Source organism: Rhineura floridana, chromosome 2, assembly GCF_030035675.1.
Source record: "Rhineura floridana isolate rRhiFlo1 chromosome 2, rRhiFlo1.hap2, whole genome shotgun sequence".
In the NCBI taxonomy this organism is placed as follows: domain Eukaryota; kingdom Metazoa; phylum Chordata; class Lepidosauria; order Squamata; family Rhineuridae; genus Rhineura; species Rhineura floridana.
Genome location: NC_084481.1, coordinates 69,732,224 through 69,746,872, shown reverse-complemented (window position 1 = coordinate 69,746,872; position 14,649 = coordinate 69,732,224). Strand labels below are relative to the sequence as shown.

Here is a 14,649-nt window from a genome sequence, read left to right as displayed (position 1 = left end):
TCCCAGGTAACAGTGTAAGGCTTGTATTCCCAGCAGTAGACACTGCCCTTCTTACTTGCTCTGTGTGTATGCGTGCATGCAGTACATAGGATCAGGCCCTGTATCACTGCATGTCTCCACAGATTCTGAGGCATTCTTTTCTGCTGAGCACAAGAGGTCAAATGGCACTGTTGAGAATGAGAGGCATCTGCCCACTTGCTCACTTCCTATCTAGATGACGCAGCCAGGCTCAATCCCCACTACCACAGCACCCAAAGATGAGGTGTGCAAGTATAGAGTTGGTTGTTTCGGTAAGTGAATAGCTGTTCCTTCCTCTTCCTTGCTCACCTGCCTGCTTTCTCTCTCTCTGTAGGTGGCACAATGGTGCAGATTGGTCTTGACCCTTCCTACTGTGCCACCCAGAGAGAGAAGGTGAACAAGTAGAGGTGGTGGCTGCTCAGGCACGCTTGCTTGCTTATTCTGCACAGCTGTGCTGGGCCCAGTCCTTCCTTTCATGTCACCCAAAGCCAGATGGCATGCAAACAGAAGAAGGTAGTGCCTCTCAGAGAGACAGAGATGGGGAAGAGACAGGCAAGCCATCTAAAGCAGATGGGGCTGCTCCTTGCAGCCATCACTTGCCTAACTCTTCCTGCCATACTAGTAAGAGAAACAGAGGGGAGGAATGTAGGGACAGAGAGGTGACTGCTCTAAGGACACAGTAGCTCTTCCTCTTGCCTGCAGGCAGTGTGCCAACAAGGACTGAGTCAAATCCCCTCTGCTGCACCAAATCACAGTTAAAGAGCAGGCAAGAGGAGCAGCCATAGCTGCTAGCCCTCATATCTTTGGCGGTATACTAATTACAAAACAACATCCTAAGGCAATGTACACACTATACCTTTAAATACATTCAAAGCACATTTCCCTCCCCCTTTCTAAAGCATCCTGGGAACTGTAATTTATCCCTCACAGAGCTACAGTTCTCAGCACCCTTAACAAACGACAGTTCCCAGGATTCTTTGAGAGGGGAGAAATGCATGTATCATCCACACTGATCGTTGTAAGGAGCAGCCACTGCTTTTTCAATTGCTACCTCCCCCCCTACCTAAGCCTTTGTGCTGGCTGATGGGAGGGAGTCCTGATTCAAGACGTCTAGAGGGCACCAGATTGGTGAAGGCTGCTCACTTGCCTTCTCTCTCTCTCTTTCTCTTTCTCTCTCTCTCTCTCTCTCTGGACCCAGCAGGTCACCCAGAGTGCGTAGAAGCTGCCAGGGCCTCTACTTGGTTGACCTGTGTCTATCTCTCTGCAGGGCAGTAGGAAGGATTGGGCTTGCCCAGGCTTGTATTTAACAACAAGGGATGGCAACAGCTTTGAAGGGTTTCTGTCGCCAAGTGAAAACATATCTGCTTTAGGAAGCCTTTGGAGGAAGTTAACTAATACTGCCCAATGCTTTTAGCCTTCCCCTCCACAGCACTGCTGTAGTTTATTAATGATTAGTTTGAGGATTGTATTTTAATGTTTTATGTTGAATGTACTTTATTATCTTGAAAACAGTCCTCAGATCTCTATGTGTGATGAAGGGCATCCTAGGAATTCCTCTTTTGCCTGTTAGCAAAATGATTTATATTTGGATGAGTGAGCTGCTGGAGGAGTAAGAGATCTCTGCCAATCCACTTAGTTTCTGTGTTGCAGCGGAGGAAGGAAGTCTGTCTCTAAGCTCAGTTCCTCCTCTACCAGCTTGTTTGAAAGAAGGCAATGGATTTCACAGGGTTGGCCTTGCTGCTGTGATCAGTGTCCATTGCTGTGCCACCCAAGATGGAGAGCACAAGTGAACCAGTGACACAATGAGCTGGTTACTCTTTGCCCACGCAGCTTCCTCAGTCCACTTGCACTCCACAGCTGTATATGATCTCTCTCTCTCTCTCTCTGGATGGTGGATAAGTGATCAGGGGTAGCTAGGCCATGGGGCCCAATCCACCCTTCATGCTGCCCAGGGAAAAATGAAGCGGGACATCAGCCACTTCTACTCACGCCATGCTGTCTTAGGACCACGCATGGTGATAAATGGAGGGTAATAAGATAAGGCAACCAGAAGCTAACGATCCTCCGTGGAGCAGAGTGGTAAGCGGTGGTAACGCAGCCGAAGCTCTGCTCACGGCCAGAATTCTATTCCAACAAAAGGAGGAAATTGAATCTCCGGTAAAAGGGGTCGAGGTCCACTCAGCCTTCCATCCATCTGTGGTCGGTAAAATGAGTACACGGCCGGCGACGGAACTGGCAATCCCATCCCATATATATGGTCTGCCTAGTAAACGTCGCAAGACGTCACCCTAAGAGTCGGAAACGACTCGCACTACAAGTGGGGGGACACCTTTACCTTTTTACCAGAAGCTATGGCACCTTAATTTTTTTATCATGGCACAAGCATTTGTGAACTGGGGTCGTTTTCATCAGATGCATTAAATGTCAACCCTCACTTGCGGGAATATACACAAGGTTTTATATGCCCCCAAAGGCATGTTCCTGTGATATGGAATCGAAGCCCCCATATATGCCCAGGTCTGTTGGGGGCGCATGCAAGTTCTCCCCTCCACTGTCCCCCCAAATAGAAACGCAACTGCGCCTCAAGGCCTGCTTCAGCAGAACCCGAGCTTTTCCGTCAAGTACCCGGATAGGGGGCGTATGAATTTTTTTTTTGAAATATTTTTAAATAAACCCTCCCGGCGGAACGGCTCAGCTCTTTCTTTCTTTTTCTCCCTTTTTAAAAAAAGCAAACTGTGCCCTCACTGCGTACTGACGTCACGCACGCACGCTGCGTATCTCCCGGAAGTGAGGATGCGGTGGTAGCAGCGGCAGTAATAGCAACAAGCAGCTGCTGCTGCTACCGTCGCTGCATTCTCTGTGAGGGCTTCTTTTCTCCTACCCTCCCTCGGCCTTTTTTTCCTTCTTACTTTCCTGCTATACGGGAACCGAGAAGGGCCGCGCCTTAGCTTGGGAAGGTGGGCCAAGTGGAATTCTCTCTTTCGCTTCCCAATTGTCGGGTGGCTGAGGAGGCTTGCGACGGAGAGAAATGCGGCTCCGCCGCCAACAGTTCTGCCCGGACGCGACGCTTCCGCCACAGCCCCCTCCTCCGTCCCCCTCTCTTCCCCTCACGCCATCACTGGGGGCCACGGACTAGCGGCGCCCCCTCTTCCAGCACCGTCAGTATGAGACCAGCCGAGACCCCCCGCCAGCGCCGAACTCTGGTAAATGACGCCTATTAATAATTATGATTTAATCTGTATCATTATTATTAGCAATACTTTTCTTAGTCACCCTTCCTGCTCTTTGATTGGCCATCTCTCTACGGGCGGGGGCTAGGTTGCTACTCAGTTACATACTACACACACGCCTCGTCTCCCATTCATGAAGATTTCTTCCCATAAATTTAGTAGTGAGGCCAAGTCTTCCCCACCCATCCCCCCCAAAAAAAAGAAAAGAAAAAGGCTGGTGATCAAGAGTTGAACGAGAGAGCACTCTTCAAAGCAGGCCCTTTTCCCCTGATCTGCCCACCCGCTTTAGGTTCTGTAGAGGCCGATGGGGCGGACCAGGCTGGGATGCTTTTGTACCACATTTTTCCTGATGTGTTTCCTAAGGAAAAACCAGGTGCCTTTGTATTTCCACACTTTTATTTTCTCTCATCTGCTTTCTGGGTTTTAAAAACACATATAGTATATTAGAAGAAAATATTTGCATATGATCGTTTTATGTCTGATTTCAAACCTCACTAGAATGTAATTCATTGGACAAGTGTTTTCTCTACTTCTGTCTCCTCTTTCTGATTATCTTTCTCCTGCCCCAACCAACTTTCCTGTTGTCTTTTGCTCCTATTCATATTTATTCAGAAGTAATTCCTACAACATAAGTGTGCATAATATTACAGCCTTAGAGAGGTAAGGTCGGAATGTGTTTATAGGTGTTTGATGGACAACTTATGCAGGGTTTTATTATATTATAGTCCTAATCATTCTGTTGCAGAAGAGTAGTTGTGAAAAATACCCAGTCCTCTTGTCACACCTTAAAAGCGAACAAATATGTCTTACTGTAATCTTTAGATGCATCTGAAAATGTTAGGCCCTAGGTGCTACGAGAGTCTCATTGGTTAAGGAGTTTTGGGCTACAGATCTTACAAATGACCTCAGAATCCACACTTGGGCAATAGCTTTGAGACCATTCATCATGCCACAAAAGTGTGGTAAGCTTTTGAGTTCTGTAGAATTCTTTATCAGGCAAAGTGTTCTGGAGAACTCAAAAGATTGTCATGGTTATGTGACATTATGGTTGGTCCCAATAAAGGTATTGCCCAAGGGTGGGCGTTGGCGGTTTTTCTTATGGACCAACATGGCAACTTTTTTATTTTATAAGTAGCCCATGAAGTTGTATGCCACAGTACACTTGTTCTTCAAAGTACTACAGAATTCATTGTTCCTTTACATATAGATCTTGCTCCTCTCTATTCTTGCTGTCATATTGACAGGGAATTCTTGGACTGACTAAGGTTTTCTATCCTAAGAGTTTTACATGCAGTTTATTTCAAATCTGTACTTTATAGACTGAAATTCACATTGGTCTCTTGTGTTAATTCCCCCCCCCCATTTGTTTTCCCTTCATGTCTAGCTTTCACTTCACTATCTTGTATTTCAGATGGATATATTTAACTAGTTACTGTGTGTTGTCCAATATGTTCATAAGGGGAAAATCCTTTAGAATATTTACCTGATACAGTTTGATAACCATAATTAAGCACATGCATCAATTTGTTCTGAGGATGTGAGCTGTATGGAGGGTTTTTTCCCACTGGACATCTTGGAGCAATCTCCAGTCCCAAAGTACTATGCATGAGGGCCTAGTTTATCCTTCCATACAATGGAATTGAGGTTCTTCTCAATGGTATGTTAGGTTGTTAAGGAAGAAAATATACTGTTGCTTCTGATGGGTATTTCTCTATTCTGTGTAGTAATGAAAGTTTTCCAGTGGTGTTGAACCTGGTGAGTAATTGATTGTTCAACAGGTCGTCTTTTGAATATGTAGAAAAATTTAAAATGTCTTTTCTGAATAGCTATTGATGGACCAGTTCCTCACCAATTCCTGCCTTCTGTATATGTTCCAGTAATCTCACAATTAGCCAGCCCAAATCTGTATATGTTCTAATTTCAGGACCCAGTTGTTTTAATATGAAAAACTGGCTGTGGTAGTTCAACTCATAATTTCTTCTTTGTGCTTCTCCCAGTAATGTGAGATTTCTGGGGAAATGTTCTAATGGTCTGCATTGGTTAAAACCTGATTTTTGGATTTATAACTTCTATTTAACATACGCATTAACAGTGCACCTTGTTTGTGTTACATGCTAATCTTAAATGTCTCAAGTTGTTTTTCGTAAATAAAAGTAGATTAATTGAAATACTTGATTAGGAAAAACGTACTTCCCTTACTCTGGCCTGATTTGTATGCAATGTTAAAACATTGTTTTAAATTGCAGGAGCACTTTGCTTCTTCCCTGCTTCTGCACACAGGGGAGGAAACAAGCCTGGGTCTGGCTTGTTATAACATGCGAAGCTGGACTTTCTCCATTTGTGCTTTGAAGAGAAGCAACTATAAGCCTAGGCTTGCACATATAATAAGCTAGTTTCTCCTCCCATTGCATGGCACCGACAGGAGCAGAGAAACCAAAGCCTGTTAAACCATAGTTTTATTTTAAACTATGGTTTAACATTGTGTGCAAAACTGGCCGTTGTTTACATTTTATGGAAAATATGAAGAGCAAATGGGTAATATACTACTATTAGTGTGCCTAAAAAGCGGTAAATGATGTATATTTCTTAAGGAAAGTTAGATATATGAAGGCCTGGCAAAAATCCAGTAAAATTGGGGTGGGTGGGCTTTGTGATTTTTTTTCCCCTCTGAATTTTTCCAGTTTTTTTTCCAGGCCTTTGCATCTTTAGGGAAAGTCACCCACAAATATGATTAACAACCTTGAAACTGCTTAATTTGACTATTGTATTAATCCATTATGTTACAATAAAGGCATTTTAATAATGGATTTTCGCCCACCCACATGGAAACTTTCCCACCTCACTGCCGTTCCCTACCGTTTCTCATTTTTTGTATTAAAATACTTGGGTCAGTATCCAAACTAACATGTGCAAGCAGAAATCCTTGTACTGTTCCAAAAACAGGATTTCTGTGCTTGGTGGCTTCCCCAAATGTGCTCTAGAGTGTTGGGTGAACCCCTAGAACAGATTTATGGGGTGTAGAAGGGAGGAGTGGGAGAAGTCCCGTTGAGTGAGCAGCAGTCCTTGTGCTTATGGGACTATGACTATACTACTTTGGATACAACCCTTAAATTCTTACATTGGTATAGCAAACCTTTTAAGTGGTGCTCAGCATACCTTCTCTGACATGAGGCCTTCTGTGGGTTTTGTAACTCATAAGCTTAAGAATGAATGAGAGACTGAGAATAGCATCTGATATAGTATGTTCTTTCAGAGGAATGTTAAATATAATCCTGTCAGACTTAAACAGTTCATAAAATAGTTAAGTTGCATGGTTTGCTTTGAGTCAATTTGGCCCCAGTGATTCCAGTAGAGTTAAAGGCATGAGGTTGAACCTCCAGTTTTCTGTCTGTAAAACTGGGCTTCCTACGACTGTGGTGTTGCTAATGAAAGTGGAATATTCCAGTGCTAGAAGTAAAAGAAAGTCATTTTGAAGACAATTTGAAGTAAGAAAAATTGCTATTAACCTAGGTATACAAGGTTTATCTGCTTTTAAATAATTATGTAAATCTTCTAGTTACAGTAAGTTGGTACAAAAACAAAGGGTGATATCTAAATCATACTTGAAGTAGACCCATTTATATTGGCAGACTTATGTTATATGTCAGTTGGTTTCAGTGGCTCTACTCTGAGCATTACTAACACTGGATATCACCCAAATAATTTAAATTATTTTTACAGTATTGAAGAGACTTAAGATTGTATATTATCAGAAATGCTGATATCAGGAATCCCAACTTTTGTTTGTTGAGTCAATGTTTAACAGTACAGAATTGTTGTGCATTTTGTGTAATTAACTAGTGCAGATGCATGGTGTTCAGAAATAATGAATTACACTTCTGAATGATAACATTTTAAAACCAATGTTTGTGGACCTGTTTCATAGCTTTGAAGTTTATGATTGTGTTTGCTGTGTAATACCATGAGAAATGAAAGATATAACTAGCTCCTACTGTGGATATGGATTTGGGATGCATTTAACCAGAGATTAACAGTGCAATCCAATTCATGTCTACTCAGAAGTAAGCTCCATTGGGTTCAGTGGAACTTTCTCCCAGATAAATGCGTATTGGATTCAGTCTAAATCTGGGATCCGCAGACCACATATTACTGAGTAGGTTCAAGTAAGCAAATTACAGGTTTTGCAATGGTCTCCAGGCACCCCCAGTCCTAAATGCATTCACCAGGAAGTCACTTACATTATTCAAATAGAACTTCAGTGCAGTTTGTTTGGAAGTTGAATGTGGACCTGTGTGAGCCCAAATTAATCTGCTTTGACCTTCCTCTCCTACACAGGAAATGAATTGCTGGTATAGTGCTATTAGTGCTTACACTGTTGTAGTCACACTGTAGTCAATGAATCACTCTGTTTACTACAAGTTATATGTCTCCACCTCTTTGGCAGGGAGGCCTGGATCTCTAAGTGGAATGTTCTAATTAATACTTTTGATACTTTTTTACACCCCCCAAGTATTTCAAAGTGCATTGCCCATTGCCTTGTACTCCCAACGTAAAGAGTACTTGTTTTGGAAAGAAAATTCTTCCTTCACAATTGGTCAGTGCCAAGAATGCTAATTCTCAGTGCATCTGCAGATGGCTTTATGGTTGTGAAAGAATTGCCAATTTCCACCTCTTAAAGTAGTTTGCTTATTGGATCTGCCTTATTAACCATTTTTATCTTGAAGATAGTCTGGAAGCAGCAGCTAGTGTAGATGCTGCTGCCAGTGTGTTGTCAAGGATGATGAGATGGCAGTGCACAGGCTGTCAGTGAGCTATCAGACCTAATGCAAGGTGTTGGTACTAGTGTAACATGGAAATGGACTGCCTTCAAGTCAATTCCGACTTACGGAGACCCTATGAATAGGTTTTCATGGTAAGCAGTTTTCAGAGGTGGTTCACCATTGCTTCCCTCTGAGGCTGAGAGGCAGTGACTGGCCCAGGGTCACCTAGTGAGCTTCATGGCTGTGTGGGGATTTGAACCCTGGTCTCCCAGGTCGTAGTCCAACACTTGAACCACTACGCCACACTGGCTCTCAGTGTACAAAGCTATAAACAACTCAGGACTGAATTACTTGAAAGATAGTATTCCCCAGCATCAGCTGACATGAGTTTAAGGTGGGTGGGGGAGGGTCTGCTGCTGGTGCCATTGATGAGTCTGATGAGCAACCACATGATGCAGTGCCTTCTATATGGTGGTGCCCTGATTATGGAGCTCTGTCCCTGTAAATATCAGATTGTGTTCCGCCCTCCCCCATGAACACTGGTTGTTGTCAATTAAAACTTGTTCCTGCAGGCCTTTGGCCTTATGTTTGGGGATGCTTGAAGTTTATCAGAAAAGTAATCCTGGGTGCATACATTCATCATTGATTTGTGGTTTTAAATGTGGTTTTAAACAGTATTAGTGCTGTTTTATTGTCATTATTAGCCACCCTGGGCTCCTGAAGTGGGGATAATAGGCTATAGGTACTCCATTGTTATATGGGGGTAGTATGAGAGCATCACAGCAATGATATATAGATTTTAATTTGAAAGTCAGTTCACTGTTGAACTAAAGAGAGCATTTATTTTAGTAGTTATGACTGAATAGTGTCTGTGTCCTTATGTAAAACCCCTCTGAACTAGTTTACTGTAGTAGTTAGACTAATGGGTTTGGATAATATCTACTCAGCTCTGAAGCAGAGCTCATGTTGCTCATAGACAAGTCTTTGTCTCTACTTTACCATTCTCACAGGGTTGGTGTGAGGATCAGATGCGAGAAGCCCATAAAATCTGTCTTGAGTACATAATAGATATTCAAAATGCAGTTTACAAAATGCAGTTTTGAAAAGCTGGTCAATTTGATGTCTTGGTATTGTTAGCTGCACAGTTTCTCTGGTGGTGTAGCATTTATCATTGTTCTGAATGCAAACTGAAATGTGGCTTTCCTGCCTTCTGGAGGCACCAGGAAGATGCATTCTGCACACATCTTCCTGTTTTAAGGTCATTAAGGGCAGGAGTAGGGATTAGATTTTATCCTTCCACTCTTCATGGAAGAGCTCCAGGGCAACTGTCCTGTGAGAGAGGTAGAGAAGCACAGTAATCCACTCTTATTCCCCCTTTCCTGTATGTGTGTTACTTGTGCTTGGATAGGAAAAGGGAGTACAAATTGCTGAGGTGAGTATTCTGCTTAGAACATGTAGTACTAGAATGTCTTTGTAGTGTATGATAACTTCCACAGCGTTGTTGGGTTATATCCCGACTTGCCCGTCCACCAATGGAAGGGCTTCTTCCATTCATGCAAGGGATTGAGATCTAGCCGAGGCTGCCACAAGAGGAGGGGATGATTTTCACTGATTCGACCTGAAGCCCCTGGCACCACCTCCCATGCTGTTTGGGAAACTCCCCATACTTTCACAGGGCATCTGTTCTGAGGGTGCAAGGGGAAGAAGGAATTAATAGTAATTGCCTCTCCCTGTGGAGTGTGGGGATTTCCATCTGCAGGTAGTCTGGGTTCCAACCAATTTGTGTGATGTTTGCTTCTGTGGCATTGTAAAATTATCTCCTTAATTGTTGCTTGTGGGAAATAGTACCTGCTAGATGTGACTAAACATTATGGCACTGTCACTTCATTGATAATGGGAGTCAGTGAAATGTTTCCTGAAGTCATGCTTTTTTTCTTGTTTTGCTTGAAATATTCTTCCTTTGTGATTCGAAAAACCCATCTGGTTGGTAGCACTTCATGTGTGCAGAACAGACCTAGCTTGTGTACTTCCCCAGTGACGAAAGAGCTGCAAAAACAGGTGCAGAAATAGAACTACCTAAAGAAGGCTACTGAGTTTATATTGGAAGAACCTATGTTATGTTAAGTCTTGTTGTTGTTATGTGCCTTCTAGTCAATTATTGCTTACGGCGACCCTATGAATCTGCGACTTCCAAGAGCACCTGTCATTAACCACCCTGTTCAGATCTTGTAAATTCAGGTTTGTGGCTTCCTTTATGGAATCAACACCACATTTCAAATGAGTTGATTTTTCTCTTATCTTTTTTTTCACTGTCCAACTTTCACATCCATACACAGAGATCGGGAATACCATGGTCTGAATGATCCTGACTTTGGTGTTCAGTGATACATCTTTGCATTTGAGGACCTTTTCTAGTTCTCTCATAGCCGCCCTCACCAGTCCTAGCCATCTTCTAATTTCTTGACTATTGTCTCCATTTTGGTTAATGACTGTGTCAAGGTATTGATAATTCTTGACAAGTTCAATGTCCTTGTTGTCAACTTTAAAGTTACAGAAATTTCCTGTTATTACTTTAGTCTTCTTGACTTTCAGCTGTACTCCTGCTTTTGTGCTTTCCTCTTTAACTTTCATCAGCATTCGTTTCAAATCATTACTGGTTTCTGCTAGTAGTATGGTATCGTCTGCATATCTTAAATTATTGATATTTCTCCCTCCAATTTTCACACCTCCATCTTGGTCCAGTCCCGCTTTCCGTATATTGTGTTCTGCATATTAGATTAAACAAATAGGGTGATAAAATATACCCGTCTCATACCCTTTCTGATTGGGAACCAGTCGGTTTCTCCATGTTCTGTACTTAGAGTAGCCTCTTGTCCAGAGTATAGGTTGTGCATCAGGACAATCAGATGCTGTGGCACCCCCATTTCTCTTAAAGCATTCCATAGTTTTTCATGACCTACACAGGCAAAGGCTTTGCTGTAATCTATAAAGCACAGGGTAATTTCCTTCTGAAATTCCTTGATCCATTCCATTATCCAACGTAGGTTTGCGATATGATCTCTGGTACCTCTTCCCTTTCAAAATCCAGCTTGGACGTCTGGCATTTCTCGCTCCATATATGGTAAGAACCTTTGTTGTAGAATCTTGAGCATTACTTTACTTGCATGGGATATTAAGGCAATAGTTTGATCATTACTGCATTCCCTGGGATCCCCTTTCTTTGGAATTGGGATGTATATTGAACGCTTCCAGTCTGTGGGCCATTGTTTAGTTTTCCATATTTCTTGACAAATTCTTGTCAAAATTTGGTCAGATTCAGTCTCAGTAGCTTAATGCCTTGTAGCAGCTCTATTGATATGCCATTTGTTCCTATTTTAAGAGCAGCTTTCACCTCACATTCTAAAATTACTGATTCATCATACGGTTTCTCCATGAATGAATGTCATCCTGGCATATCTTTTATAGAGTTCTTCAGTGTATTGCTTCCATCTTCCTTTTATTTCATCTCATTCAGTCAGTGTGTTCCCCTCTTGATTATTAAAATCCCTACTCTTGGCTTAAATTTCCCTTTAGTTTCTCTAATCTTTTGAAATAGCTCTCCTGTTCTACCCTTCTTGTTGTCCTCTTCTATTTCCATACAATAACTGTTGTAATAGTTCTTATTGTCCCTACGTAGTCCCTGTATTATTGCATTTAGGGTTCTAACCGTGTTTCTGTCTCCTTTTGCTTTCCTTCTCTCTTTAACCATTTTAAGAGTTTCTTCAGTCATCCGTTGAGGTTTTTCTCTCTTTATAACTAGAGGTATTGTGTTTTTGCGTTCTTTCCTATGTCACTCCATAGTACTTCTGGTTCTCTGTCAACTAAGTTTAAAGCCTCAAATCTGTTGCTTATATGATCTTGATATTCTTCTGGGATGTTATTTATATTGTATTTTGGCATTATGATTGCTTTGTTATTATTTAGCTTTGCTCTGATTTTCGATATTACCAGTTCATTATCTGTACCTCAGTCTGCTCCTGGTCTTGTTTTCGCAGAAAGTATGGAACTTCTCCATCTTCTGCTTCCAATTATATAATTGATTTGATTCCTATATTGACCATTTGATGATGTCCACGTGTACAGTCATCTTTTTGGTTGCTCAAAAAATGTGTTTGCAAGAAACAAATTATTGGCTTCACAGAATTCAGTAAGTCTTTCTCCTGCTTCATTTCTATCTCCTAAGCCCCATTTCCCCACAATTCCTAGTTCTTTGTTCCCTATTTTTGCATTCGAGTCCCCCATGATTATCATCACATCTTGTTTTGGTGTGTGATCAATTTCTTCCTGTACTTCTATGTAAAATCTCTCCAATTCCTCTTCTTCTGCATGTGTTGTTGGAGTGTAGACTTGGGTGATAGTTATGTTAATAGGTTTCCCATTTAATCCCCTTGGTATCACTCACTCAGACCTTGCATTGTAGCACCTAATTGCTTGTGCTACATCACTTTTCACTATTAAAGCAACCCCGTTTCTTCTTCATTTCTCATTTCCTGCCTAAAATATTTTGTAGTTGCCTGATTGAAAATGTTCCATTCCCATCCATTTTAATTCACTGACACCAAGTATTGTAATGTTGATACATTCCATTTCTTGCTTGATGATTTCTAACTTTCCCTGGTTCATGCTTCTCACATTCCATGTTCCTATTGTGTGCATCGTACAACTCCAGACCCTCCTTTAACATCTGTGTGCATCAGCCTCTGGGCTTCCTTTTGGCTTTGACCCAACTGCATCATTAGTCACAGCACTACTCATCCTCGTCCATTGTTCTTCCCCAGTAGCTCATTGAGTGCCTTCTGACCTGGGGATCTCATCTTCCAGCCCTATCTCGTGTTGCATTTTGGGTACTCAGTTCATAGGGTTTTCGCGGTAAGAAGTATTCAGAGGTGTTTACCATTGCCTTCCTCTGAATCTGGAGGCATCTTAGTCTGGTGTCTCAGCTTTGACCATTCCGCCTTGGGTGCCCCAGTTAGGAGTCTAGCCTCTTGGTCTAGACTCCTTATGGCATTGCTCGCAGCTTCTTAGACGCTCTCAAACCCCCTCCCCACGTTAAGATGTGTAGGATCCTGGTGTATCATGGGGGTACAAGAGGCAATTGAGTAGTTGTTACTTGTTCCTAGATGTTGCCATACCCTTCTTTGTTGACCTGCCTCTGTTAATTACTCTTTTCTTGCACCATATTCTTTTTGTTCTGGGATGGTGGGTACCAAAAGGCCATTTTGTGATTTTCTGCTGTTATAAGGTAGCAGACTAGGATGTTGGATCCTCCCAGTTGTCACTGAAGCCTTAATTATATTGTCTTCTAGGATCCTAGGTTCTTTGTGGTGCTACAGAATTATTTCATGGATTGATAACACTGTATAAATTATTGCTAGCTAGCTAAAACTGATTGCCAGAATGCAATTGCATAAAAGCTGTTGGTTTTCAGTACTGGGTATTGAGTGCAATGGCAAACTATGGTCTGAATATTCATATCTGATCTTGGGCTTCTTCCTCCCCCAGAACATACCAATTTTGTCTCTCATTTCCGGGTTTGATCAAGTCATAGTTAGCCATTGCATCCAAATTAGACAAACTATGGCTTTATCAAGTCAGGAAGGAAGGAATTTGCACATTGAAGGGGACAGGGAAGCACATGAGTCGAAAGCTCAGACATGAATATTTAAACCTTAAAGAGAGGGAATTAAAGAATAGGAGGAAGAGGGACTGCGTGTGAACCTTAGGTTTAGGCACAAACAGCCAAAGTATTGTTTTGCATTGTGTGTAAAAGGAGGTGTAAAGCTTGCTGGTTTGGCCTCATGTGGCCAAGTTGCTCTTGGCCCCCTCTGCAGTGCAGTAGCCAGTAACTACGGAGCTGGGAAAAGGGCAAGGATTGCTGTCCAACTGCCAGGTTGCTCTCAGACCACCACTGTAGCTCCAAATAGAAGAGAAAGTTGGAGCGTGTTACACTTGCAAGAGGTGGTGGTACACTCACCAAGACAAAAAAGTGTGCTGTTTGGTTTTGGCAGTAGTATAAACTAGCATAATAATAGTTGATGGTAGTAAACATCACTCAACTGAAAGAGAAAAAGGTTTTAGGAGGAGAGATTCACTCTGAATATCTTGGGTGCTATTTTGACACATTGTGAAGTGAGCAAAAGATCGTAACAAAACAAGGATGACTCAGAAGTGTATATAGACCCATATTTTGTCTAATGACTTACATTCGTTCTGATTTCGTGTGTATATCACCTTAGTATATAGCCTTTACCTTTTTACACCCAGAGATGTATGGCTATGTAATGTACGTCTTTGTTTATAAACTAGTACAAATGTGAATTTGACTTACGAAAAAATTCCAGCTATGGTCCTCTTGGCTTCAGTAAGATCTCAAGCTAATGGGGTAGAGCTGTTTGTGATTAATACATCTGTTACTCATACTTTTATGAAACGGACTAAATATTTTAGTTTGATACAAAGTTCATAATGCCCTTAAATTGGATTTCATGGTCTCTGTAATTATGTGTTGTAACTTTGCTGTAGCATGCATGGAGTTTTCTGTATCAAGTAAGGCTTGTAGATCTGTTTGTCTGTGTTTTAAAATGGATCTATTGAAGTAAAAG

At 41.9% G+C, this 14,649-nt stretch overlaps 1 protein-coding gene across 2 annotated transcripts in view; it reads left to right on the top strand.

Moving 5' to 3' along the window:
• Positions 1-2,788: 2,788 nt before the first annotated feature.
• SPOPL (speckle type BTB/POZ protein like) overlaps positions 2,789-14,649 on the top strand; it is a 54,040-nt gene continuing 42,179 nt past the window's right edge. Inside the window, exon 1 of one of the 2 annotated variants that reach the window (XM_061608893.1) lies at positions 2,789-3,221. The gene's annotated coding sequence lies outside the window, so the exon portion shown is untranslated. The remainder of the gene's footprint in view (positions 3,222-14,649) is intronic. The other variant, XM_061608892.1, reaches the window with a different exon arrangement.